We start from the raw sequence: 12,847 nt of genomic DNA, 5'->3' as shown, positions 1-12,847 counted from the left end.
CCCAGCACTCAAACACCAATAATCTCGACCTAAGAGCACTAACACCTACATCTCATACCTTGCACACAATGACAGCTATTCAACTATGACAGGCACAAGGATGATTCGTTATTAGCATTCATGTCATGTGTGTGATATGTTTATAGATAAATTTATTAGGTGTATTTTGAATATTTTCTGGTCTCTCTCATTTCCCCTTTTTGCCCAGGGGGTTGCTGTGATATGCCATGAGACAGGGATTGTATGATGGGGATGTGGTGAGCTACGGGGATCTGGAGTTTCATTCACGTGAATCAGAGTCTGATGAACTGGACATGGACAGCCCATCCAGAAGGTCAATTGTCATAATGCCTCTGCCTTCCCTCCTCCATCTTGTCCTCTTCCTCCACGTCATCTTCTTCCTTGTCATTCTCTGTCTCTTCGTATGAATATAAGAACATAAGAAGTAGGAACAGGAATAGGCCACCTGGCCCCTTGAGTCTGCTCCACCATTTAATAAGATCATGGCTGATCTGATCATGGACTCAGCTCCACTTCCCTGCCCGCTTCCCATAACCGTTTATTCCCTTATTGCTCAAAAATCTGTCCATCTCCACTTTAAATACACTCAATGACCCAACCTCCACAGTTCTCTGGGGCAGAGAATTCCATAGATTTACAATCATCTGAGAGAAGAAATCCCTCCTCATCTCAGTTTTAAATGGCTGGCCCCTTATTCTGAGACTATGTCCCCTAGTTATAGTTTCCCTTATGAATGGGAATATCCTATCTGCATCCACCTTGTCGAACCCCCTCATTATCTTATATGTTTCGATAAAATCACCTCTCATTCTTCCGAACTCCCATGAGTAGAGGCCCAACCTACTCAACCTATCTTCATAAGTCAACCCCGTCATCTCCGGAATCAACCAAGTGAACCTTCTCTGAACAGCCTCCAATGCAAGTATATCCTTCCTTAAATACGGAGACCAAAACTGTACACAGTACTCCAGGTGTGGCCTCACCAATATCCTGTACAGTTGTAGCAGGACTTCTACAACTTTTCTACTGCTTTTATACTCTATCCCCCTTACAATAAAGGCCAACATTCCATTTGCCTTCCTACTTACTTGCTGTACCTGCATACTAACTTTTTGTGTATCATGCACAAGGACCCCCAGGTCCCTCAGTACTGCAGCACTTTGCAATTTTTCTTCATTTCAATTAGAATTTGCTTTTCTAGTTTTTCTGCCAAAATGGATAACCTCACATTTTCACACATTATACTCCATCTGCCAAATTTTTTGCCCACTCAGTTAGCCTGTCTATATCTCTTTGCAGATTTTTTGTGTCCTGTTCACAATTTGTATCATCAGCAAACTTGGCTACATTACACTCGGTCCCTTCATCCACGTCATTAATATAGATTGTAAATAGTTGAGGCCCCACCACCGATCCCTGCAGCACCCCACTAGTTACTGTTTGCCAATTGGAAAATGACCCATTTATCCCAACTTTCTATTTTCTGTTAGTTAACCAATCCTCTATCTATGCTAATATATTACCCCCAACCCCCTGAGCTTTTATCTTGTGCAGTAACCTTTTATGTCATCATCATCATAGGCAGTCCCTCGGAATCGAGGAAGACTTGCTTCCACTCTTGAAGTGAGTTCTTTGGTGACTGAACAGTCCAATACGAGAGCCACAGGCTGTCACAGGTGGAACAGATAGTCGTTGAGGGAAGGGGTGGGTGGGACTGGTTTGCCGCACGCATTTTCCGCTGCCTGTGCTAGATTTCTGCTTGCCATCGGCGTTGAGACTCGAGGTGCTCAGCGCCCTCCCGGATGCACCTTCTCCATTTAGGGTGGTCTTTGGCCATGGACTTGCGGGTGTCAGTGGAGATGTCGTACTTTATCAGGGATGCTTTGAGGGTGTCCTTGTAATGTTTCCGCTGCCCACCTTTGACTCGTTTGCCTTGAAGGAGCTCCGCATAGAGCACTTGCTTTGGGAGTCTCGTGTCTGGCATGCAAACTATGTGGCCTGCCCAGCGAAGCTGATCAAGTGTGGTCAGTGCTTCAATGCTGGGGATGCTAGCCTGGACGAGGACGCTGATGTTGGTGTGTCTGTTCTCGCAGGGGATTTGTAGGATCTTGCGGAGACATTGGTAATATATCTCCAGCGACTTGAGGTGTCTTCTGTACATCATCCATGTTTCTGAGCCATACAGGAGGGCGGGTATTACGACAGCCCTGTAGACCATGAGCTTGGTGGTAGATTTGAGGGCCTGGTCTTCAAACACTCCTTTCCTCAGGCAGCCGAAGGCTGCACTGGCACGCTGGAGGCGTTGTTGAATCTCCGCATCAATGTCTGCCTTTATTGATAAGAGACTCCCGAGGTATGGGAAATGCTCCACGTTGTCGAGTGCTGCTCCGTTGATTTTGATGACTGGGGGTGGGGGGGGAGAGTGTTGTGCGGTGAGGACAGGCTGGTGGAGGATCTTTGTCTTACGGATTTTTAGCGTAAGGCCCATGCTTTCGTATGCCTCAGTAAATACGGTGACTATGTCCTGGAGTTCAGCCTCAGAATGTGTGCAGACACAGGCGTCGTCCGTGTACTGTAGCTCAACGGCAGAGATTGGGGTGATCTTGGACCTGGCCTGGAGGCGGCGTAGGTTAAACAGCTTCCCACTGGTTCTGTAGTTTAGTTTCACTCCAGCGGGTAGCTTGTTGACTGTGAGGTGGAGCATGTCAGCGAGGAAGATTGAGAAAAGGGTTGGAGCGATGACACAGCCCTGTTTGACTCCGGTCCGGACGTGCATTGGGTCTGTAATGGATCCGTTGGTAAGGATCACGGCCTGCATGATGTCATGGAGAAGGTGAAGGATGCTGACAAACTTTTGGGGGCATCCAAAATGGAGGAGGACGCTCCATAGACCCTCGCGGTTGATAGTGTCAAAGGCCTTTGTAAGGTCAAAATGGCCATGTATAAGGGCTGGCGCTGCACCCTGCATTTTTCCTGCAGCTGTCACGCTGCAAAGATCATGTCCGTTGTGCTCCATAGGGGACAAAATCCGCACTGTGACTCCGGGAGGAACTCCTCGGCCACAGGGAGAAGACGGTTGAGGAGAACTCTAGTGACAACTTTCCCAGTGGCTGATAGCAGGGAGATTCCTCTATAATTGCTGCAGTCAGACTTGTCTCCTTTTTAAAGATGGTCACGATCACTGCATCTCAGATCTCCCAGCATGCTCTCCTCGCTCCAAATGAGAGATATGAGGTCATGTATCCGCGCCAACAGCATCTCTACGCCATACTTTAGCACCTCAGCAGGGATTCTATCCGCTCCCGTAGCTTTGTTGTTCTTGAGCTATTTTATGGCTTTTCCTACCTCGTGCAGTGTTGGGGTTTCACTGAGGTGGTGGCTGGTCACATGCTGTGGGATGGAGTCGAGAACACTGAGTCAAAGGCAGAGTCTCGATCGAGGAGATCCTCGAAGTGCTCCTTCCAGCGGGCCCTGACAGCCTTGGTGTCCTTGATGAATGTTTCCCCATTCTTGGCCAGCAGTAGGGTGGGGCCTTGGGAGTTTGGACCATAGGTGGCCTTGACTGCGATGAATAATCCTTGCTTATCATGGCTGTCGTCCAGTTGTTGCATCTCCTGTGCTTTCTCCATCCACCACCTGTTTTTTAGGTCCCGGGCTTTTTGTTGGACCTCAGCCTTGAGCTGCCTGTAATGTTGCTTTGCAGCTCCCGAGTTGGGTTGTTGCTTGAGGCTCAGAAATGCTCTGTGCTTGCGATCTATTAGTTCTTGGATCTCCTGATCATTCTCATCAAACCAGTCCTGGTATTTTTCTGGTTGAGTGACCAAGTGTCTCTTCACAGGCACTGGTTATGGAAACCTGGAGAGCGGACAAAGTGCTGTGGGCATTCAGCATCTCAGGGTTATCAAGGCATGCCAGGTTAGCTGTGAGGCGCTGGCTGTAAAGGGCTCTCTTAGGTGGGTCTTTAAGTGCCCCCAGCAGTGACTTTTTTGCGGGACTGCTTCTGCTGTCCCCTCCGCTTTGAGGCTATGTTAATGTCGATGATGGATCGGATTAGGCTGTGGTCCATCCAACAGTCGTCAGCTCCTGTCATGGTGCGGCTGATGCGCACATCCTTGCAATCCCTAGTTACTGCCTAATTACTGTTTGCCAACCGTAAAATGACCCATTTATCCTGATGCTCTGTTTTCTGTTAGTTAGCCAATCCTCTATCCATGCTAATATATTACCCTTGACCCCGTGAACTTTTATCTTGTGCAGTAACCTTTTATGTGGCACCTTATCGAATGCCTTCTGGAAATCCAAATACACCACATCCAGATTCCCCCTTATCCACCCTGCTTGTTACATCCTCAAAGAACTCCAGCAAATTTGTCAAAAATGATTTGCCTTTCATAAAAATATTCTGAATCTGTTCGATTAAATTATGCTTTTCCAAATGTCCCGCTACTGCTTCCTTAATGATGAACTCCAACATTTTCCCAACGACAGATGTTGGGCTAACTGGTCTATAGTTTCTTGCTTTTTGTCTGCCTCCTTTTTTAAATAGGGGCATTACATTTGCGGTTTTCCAATCTGCTGGGACCGCCCCAGAACCCAGGGAATTTTGGTAGATTACAACTGTTATGTATTTAACCCTTGGTAACCTGTATCACACCACCACCAGAGGGCCTACCTGTTGTAGTCCCAAGGGATTCCAGCATCCCTTGGGAGCACTGTATATAAGCAGACCATCCACAAGGTACCTGCACTCTGGAGTCTTATTAAAGGAGCTAAGGTCGCACTTACTCATTGCTCACAGTACTCACTTTCATCTTTTATTATGAGTGTATCAATTGGTGACGAGATAACGAACAACCGTGCGAAAATGCAAAGAACATTTGGTATCCTGGAAAAGTTCTCAGAAGGGGACGATTGGGAGGCCTTCATGGAGAGACACGACCAATACTTCATGGCCAATGAGCTAGAAGGGGACAAGAACGCTGCCAAACGAAGGGCGACCCTCCTTACCGTCTGTGGGGCAACAACCTATGGCCTCATGAAGAATCTTCTAGCTCCGGTAAAACCAACAACTAAATCCTATGAAGAATTTTATACGTTGGTCCGGGAGCATCTAAGTCCTAAAGAAACCGTTTTGATGGTGAGGTATCGGTTCTACACGTGTCAACTGTTGGAGGACCAGGAAGTGGCGAGCTACATCGCCGAACTAAGGCGCCTCGCAGGACATACCGAATTTGATGGATTCCTAGAACAAATGCTGAGAGACTTTTTTGTGCTTGGCATTGGCCATGAGGTAATCCTTCACAAACTATTGACTGTTGAAACTCCGAATCTGAGCAAAGCCATAACGATAGTCTAGGCATTTATGTCCACCAGCGACAACAGCAAACAAATTTTGCAGCATAAAGAGGTTTCGGCCAGCACCGTTAATAAAGCAACGTCGTTTTTGAGCAGGAATATACATGGAAGAATGTACACGCTGGCTGCTGCACGACCTCAGATGACCCAGAGTCTAACATCAATCGTTAATGTGAGGCAGTTAACACCCTGTTTGTGTTGTGGAGGTGATCATCGGGCCCATGAATGCCGCTTCAAGCACTATGCGTGCAACGGCTGCAGAGCAATGAGACAACTCCAGCGAGTGTGTAGGCGAGCTGCAAACCCTGCAAACCACCATGTTGCAGAGGAAGATCGATCCACTGTGGATCAGGCTGAATTGGAGACTCAAACCGAGGAGGCAGAAGTATACGGGGTACACACCTTCACCACGAAATGTCCACCAATAATGTTGAAAGTTGAACTGAACGGAATTCCAGTATCCATGGGCCCAAGTTTTGGCTTTCCCGCAGAATGGCGCACCTCCGAGAGGCACGGCTATTTTCTGGAACATAAAGTGCGCCTATCACTCACCTCGGTATTCTCCGATATTTTTCGGGCTCTTTCCAGGTTGGTGCGGCACAGCAGGAGCTGCTAGGGGTGGGGCCAAGGTGTTTCACCGAACAACTGCCGGCAGGGGGGTGGGGCTATGGCCCAGTATCATTTTTAGTGCCGGCAGCCCTGCGCATGCGCGCTGGAGTGTGCACGCATGCGCAGTGGCACAGAAACATTGGCAATCGGCCATTTTTAAAGATGCATGAAGAAAAGTGATTTTTGCTTTTGTGGAGCTGTGCAAAGGCTTCTGAGTGATTTTTTGTGCATGAAGGGGTGCTTTTAGCAGTAATGTGGAAGAAATCACCTGCTGGAATCAGTGAGTGCTGTTTGATGCTGCTAAACTTCCAGAACAAATGCTGCATAGGTGCATGCAAAATAAGGACTGTGTGTTTTGAAAAATCAAAGTATCAATTAAATACAGCAATGGAACAATGTCCACCAAGAACAAAGAATTTCTTGCATGAAAAAGTAGAGACATTATTTCATGTCATTAAGCAGAGATGGCAGGAGCTGGATACCAGCAACAGAGGTGGCATAAAAGTGCCACCTAAAGAAAAGAAGAAACGCTGGAACCAAGTTGCAGAAGATTACTGCGCAGTGGTGCATACCATGAGATCTGAAAGCCAGTGTAAAAAGAAATGGCACGACCTTGGTCAAGTAGTTAGTGTAAGTAACATTTTCATTTTTCAATGGAATCTAAATTGTAAATGTGACCATCTGTATATGACCCACCCTGCAGAAAGACGCACTCTGTAAAAAGTTATATTTTAATCTTTGCAGAAGAAATTGGCCCACAATAAAAGGGAAAGAACTTGAACAGGAGGAGGTGTGCCAAATCTGCATCCAGTGATACCCTTGGAACAGAGGGTCGCTGCTTTGATGAGTCGTACATGGAGAAAAGTAATCAGTACAGCACAAGCTGGGTCCACACGCGAGGGAGAGCGTAAATCCTGAAAATTCATCGTGACCCTTCAAATCAACCTGCTGCCTGGCCTGCTATGTGTGAGAGTACTCATGCCACCCATCCTGCCCCCTCCTGTGCTGCTAACCATTTGACTGTTCTGATATATTTTGCAGAAGATGATGCCAATCCTGAAGATCCTGAACATATAGAAGAAGAACCAGAAGAACCAGATGCGCACGCTTCAGACGATCCAGACACAGGGTGGCTGCAGGCGTTGACTGAAAGGTCTTCAGGGGAGACCTAAAAGTTAATATTTATGAGCCTACATCAACGGACATCAGTGTTTCAAACACTCGCAGAGGTTCTGGTTCCACACTCTATGGTTTCACAGATTCCGACGTTGCGGGTCCCAATGGTGCTGCTGGTGTAATGCAGCAATTTACATCCACTGCCCCACCGTCCCAGCCTGCGCCTCCCATTGGAGTGGTGCCGCATGCAAGAACTAGGGCCTCACCATCCCAGCCCGCGGCTCCCACTGGAGTGATGCCGCTTGGAACACCCAGGGTCCCACTGTCCCAGCCTGCGCCTCCCGCTGGAGTGGTGCCGTGAGGCAGACCCAGGCAGAGGAGAAGGAGATTCGAAACACACTCTCCTGAGATGCAGCGTGAAACAGATATAGGTCAGGTTGTGGCATTGGGTATGGAGAGCAATGAGCTTACCCGATCACTCGTGGGCAATGCAGTGGGTGAAGAGGTAATGGTACTGATGGGAGAAATAGCAGTAATGACACAGAAAATGAGGGAGGGAATGTCAGAGGGAGTGTAAGTGTCGGCACAGGCCGTCAGGGAGGGCCTGGGTGAGGTAGCTGCTGCAATAAGGGCACACAGCCCAGCCAATCAAATTACACCCCCATAAAGAAGTGAACATTCACCAAGATGTGGATGAGAGATGGTTGCAGCCTTTCGTTGCTGCTTTTGTTCTTGTTCTTGATGTAACTGTAGTAGCGTTTTTCAAATTGAATTTGTTTTGTAAGTGTTGTAACTTTATAACTTATAAGTGATCTTAGAGTTTTGAAGTGATCTTATAGTGTAAATGTTCTCACATTTTGTAACTTACTAAGTTTTGCACCTAAAAAGTGATCTTGACGTTTCAGTGATCTTAAGAGTATAAGATTTTTCACATTGAAATTGTTTTGTAACTTTTGTAACTTTACAAGTTTGTAAGTGATCTTAAAGAGTCATATTAAAGTAAAGTTTGATACAACAAATATTTTATTACACTAACGTGAACTTTTCAATAAAATATTTTTTCATTAAAACTGAATCATGTTCCATTAACACAACACAACGGAGGAACAACTCCAAAAAATAAACATGTCCAAACACACAGTTGTCGCAGAGCCCTCAGGCATCAGTAATTGAAGCGTTCATGGATGAGCTGCTGGCGCAGGGCTCGAGTAATCGTTAAAGGAGCACGATGGACGGCCCTCCTCCGACCTTGCATGCTTTCCTGATCGTCGTCATCATCCTCATCCTGCTCTTCCAAATTACCATCATCAGGCACTGGCCCCTCATCTGGGTCTTCTGCTTCCACTACCAGCGCCTGCTGCCTCATGATGGCTAAGTTATGCAGCATGCAGCACACAACAGTGAACTGACCAAAAATCTCAGGGGAGTATTGCAAGTGGCCTCCGGAATGATCCAGGCATCGGAAGTGCTGTTTCAAGATGCCAATGGTCCTCTCTCAGATGCTGCACGTCGCAATATGCGACATGTTGTATTGATGGTCAGCTTCCGTCCGTGTCACGCGTAGGGGCGTCATAAGCCAGTTGGTGAGGCAATACCCTTTGTCTCCCAGTAGCCAGTTCTGCCCTTCTGGCTGCTGCTGAAACATGTCAGATATAACGCTGTCACATAGGATGAACGCACGGGTCCTGCCAGGGTATTTTGCATCGACTGACATGATGCGCTGCTTATCGTCACACACAAGTTGCACATTAATGGAGTGGAAACCTTTTCTATTCCTGTACTGCTCGGAATCCTCCACAGGTGCTCGCAAGGCAATGTGGGTACAATCAATGCAGCCCTGTACCTTTGGGAAGCCAGCAATCCTGGAGAAGCCCACAGCCTTGTCATGCATTGCTTGGCCGGTCATTGGGAACGTGATGAAGTCATTCCTCCATGCAAACAGTGCAGCCGTGACCTGGTAAACGCTGGCATGTATTGCATGTTGAGAGATGGTGCATACATCTCCAGTTGTAGCTTGAAACAATCCCAGGGCATAGAAGGAAAGTGCAGCTGTAACCTTCACTTCAATAGACAAGGCAGTCAGCGTTCTGCTTCTCGGCTGTAAATTTGCTCTCAGCATATCACAGACCTCAACGACAACTTCTCTGTGGAAACGCAGCCTTTTTACACAATCAGCCTCGCTCATGTCCAGGTATGAACACCTGGCTCGATATTGCCGATGTGTGTAAGGCCTCCTGCCCATCAGCCTACGGTCTGTGATGTTTCTGGTGCGGTGAGCTCTAATCAATTCTCTCCTATGCAGTGAATTGATGGAGAACCATTGCATAATTCGTGGTGTTGATAATGCAGCACCCAGACTTGAAGTACAAATTAAACTTTCAAACTTTCAAACTTGCTGGCTGCCTGGCTGGCTGGCTGGCTCGCCCTCCCTCCCTCCCGGTGCTTTGCATGCCTCCCCTATCCCCTGGCCGAACGGCCGAACTCACGCAGCTCGGTGCCTGCTGCCGGGCTCTGTGGAAGTCGCTCTCCCTCGCCTCACGCCGACCCTATCCTCTGGCCGAATGGCCGACATCTCACAGCTTGGTGCCTGCTGCCGCTGCTTCAGAGAGTTAGGAAAATTGAATTTATTTTTTATTTGATTTAATTATCATTTATTATTCACGATGGCTCTTTATTTGTAAAAGTGAAGTGTTTAATGCTTGTAAAATCACCTAACTTCCCTCCCCCCTGACCTATCTCTCACTCCCTGCGCCTAATTTATAAAGTGTAGGCAAGGTTTTTCTGAGCGTACAAAAATCTACACTTACTCCATTTTAAGTTAGTTTGGAGTAAGTTTTTGTGGCCTAAACATGCAAAACAGGCGTAAGTGGCTGGTAACGCACCCTTTTGAAAAAAAAACTTCTAAAACAAAACTTATTTAACTCACTAGAATTGGAGAAAACTAAATGCCGAGAATTGCAATTTCTAAGATAATCCATTTTAAACTAATTGCTCCAAAAAAATAAGAGCAACTCAAGCCGAAACTTGAGCCCAAAGGAACTGGACACGGGGGCGAGTCAGTCCATAATGAGCAAAAAGGCTTTCGACAGGCTGTGGTGCAACAAGGCACATAGGCCCAAGCTCAGCCCCATCAACACCAAGCTAAGAACTTACACCAAGGAACTGATCCCTGTAATTGGCAGTGCAGAAGTCAAACTCTCCTATGATGGAGCAGTGCACGAACTCCCACTGTGGATTGTGCCAGGGGATGGCCCCACACTGTTTGGCAGAAGCTGGCTGGGAAAAATCTGCTGGAACAGGTACGACATCTGAGCGCTTTCGTCCGTCGACGACGCCTCATGTGCCCAGGTTCTGAGCAGATTTCCATTGTTTTTCGAGCCAGACATTGGAAGCTTCTCGGGGGCAAAAGTGTAGATCCATTTGGTTCCCGGTACGTGATCCATTCACCACAAGACACGGGCGATACTGTATATGATGCGTGAGAAAGTGGAAATTGAACTGGACAGGCTGCAGCAAGAAGGCATCGTCGCGCCAGTGGAATTCAATGAGTGGGCCAGTCTGATCGTCCCGGTACTTAAAGGTGATGGCACGGTCAGAATTTGTGGGTACTATAAAGTAACGATTAATCATTTTTCGCTATAGGACCAGTACCCGCTACCCAAGGTAGGCAACCTATTTGCGACTTGGCTGGAGGGAAGATGTTCACCAAGTTGGACCTGACCTCGGCCTACATGACATAGGAATCTTACAAAGGCCTCATCTGCATCAACACGCACAAAGGTCTGTTCATCTACAACAGATGCCCATTCAGGTTTCGGTCAGCTGCGGCAATCTTCCAACAGAACATGGAGAGCCTGCTAAAATCGGTTTCTCGCACCAAGGGTTTCCAGGACGACATACTAGTTGCAGGTCGGGACGCCATTGAGCACTTGAAGAATCTAGAAGAGGTTCTTAGTCGGTTGGATTGCGTGGGACTCAGGTTGAAACGCTCAAAGTGTGTTTTCCTGGCGCCGGAGGTCAAGTTCTTGGGAAGAAGAATCGCGGCAGACGGCACCAGACCCACCGACGCCAAGACGGAGGCCATCAAGAATGCGCCGAAACCACAGAACGTGACGGAGCTGCGGTCGTTCCTAGGACTCCTCAACTCTTTCTGTAATTTCCTACGCAGGTTAAGCACCCTGCTAGAACCCCTACATGTGCTACTGCGCAAGGGAGACGACTGGGTATGGGGGAATTCATAAGAGACTGCCTTTGAAAAAGCCAGACATCTGTTGTGTTCAATCAAACTGTTTGTCCTGTATAACCCATGTAAACGATTAGTGCTAGCTTGTGATGCGTCGACATACAGGGTCCAGTGTGTGTTACAACAGGCTAACGAATCGGGGATTTTACAACCGGTCGCTTATGTGTCCAAAGCTGAAAGGGCCTACAGCATGATTGAAAAAGAGGCTCTGGTGTGCGTTTACGGGGTGAAGAAAATGCACCAGTACTTGTTTGGCCTCAAGTTTGAGCTTGAAACTGACCACAAACCGCTCATATCGCTATTCTCTGAGAGCAAAGGGATTAACACCAATGCGTCTGCCCACATCCAAAGCTGGGCACTCACGCTGTTGGCATACAATTATGTAATCCGCCACAGACCGGGCACAGAGAACTGCGCTGATGCTCTCAGTCAGCTACCATTGCCCACCACCGGGGTGGAAATGACACATCCTGTGGTCTTGCTCATGGTAATTGATGCATTCGAAAATGAAAAGTCACCTGTTACGGCCCGCTAGATCAGGACCTGGGCCAGCCAGGATCCTTTACTGTCCTTGGTAAAAAAACTGTGTCCTCCATGGGAGCTGGTCCAGCATCCCAGCGGGGATGCAGGAGGCGATTAAGCCGTTCCACAGGCGCAAAGACGAAATGTCTTTGCAGGCGAACTGTCTGTTGTGGGGTAATCGCGTGGTCTTGCCCAAGAAGGGCAGAGAAACGTTCATTGTGACCTACACAGCACCTACCCAGGCATTGTAATGATGAAAGCCACAGCCAGATCCCTAGTGTGGTGGCCCGGCATCGACTCAGATTTAGAGTCATGTGTGCGCCAGTGCAACACTTGCTCTCAGCTGAGCAATGCACCCAGAGAGGCACCGCTAAGTTTGTGATCATGGCACTCCAAACTGTGTTCGAGGATCCACGTGGACTATGCGGGCCCATTTCTAGGCAAAATGTTTTTGATTGTCGTGGGCGCTTATTCAAAATGGATTGAATGTGTAATAATGTCTGTAAGCACTTCCACGGCCTCCATCGAAAGCCTATGAGCCATGTTTGCCACACACAGCCTGCCTGATGTCCTAGTCAGCGATAATGGCCTATGTTTCACCAGTGCTGAATTCAAGGAATTTATGACCCGCAATGGAATCAAGCACATCTGCCCCATTCAATCCCGCATCCAACGGCCAGGCAGAACGGGCAGTTCAGACCATCAAGCAAAGCTTGAAACACGTGTCAGAAAACTCCCTGCAGAGCCGGATGTCCCGTGTACTGCTCAGCTACCGCACAGACCCCACTCACTCACAGGGGTTCCCCCAGCCGAACTGCTCATGAAAAGTCCACACAAAACAAGGCTTTCTCTTGTCCACCCTGATCTCCATGATTACATGGAGGGCAGGCAGCATCAACAAAGTATGTACCATGACCACGCAAATTTGTCACGCGATAGGTCAATGATCCTGTGTTTGTACTCAATTATGAACATGGTCCC

The sequence above is a fragment of the Pristiophorus japonicus genome, chromosome 6 (assembly GCF_044704955.1).
Source record: "Pristiophorus japonicus isolate sPriJap1 chromosome 6, sPriJap1.hap1, whole genome shotgun sequence".
NCBI lineage: Eukaryota > Metazoa > Chordata > Chondrichthyes > Pristiophoridae > Pristiophorus > Pristiophorus japonicus.
This window is presented reverse-complemented; position numbering follows the sequence as displayed.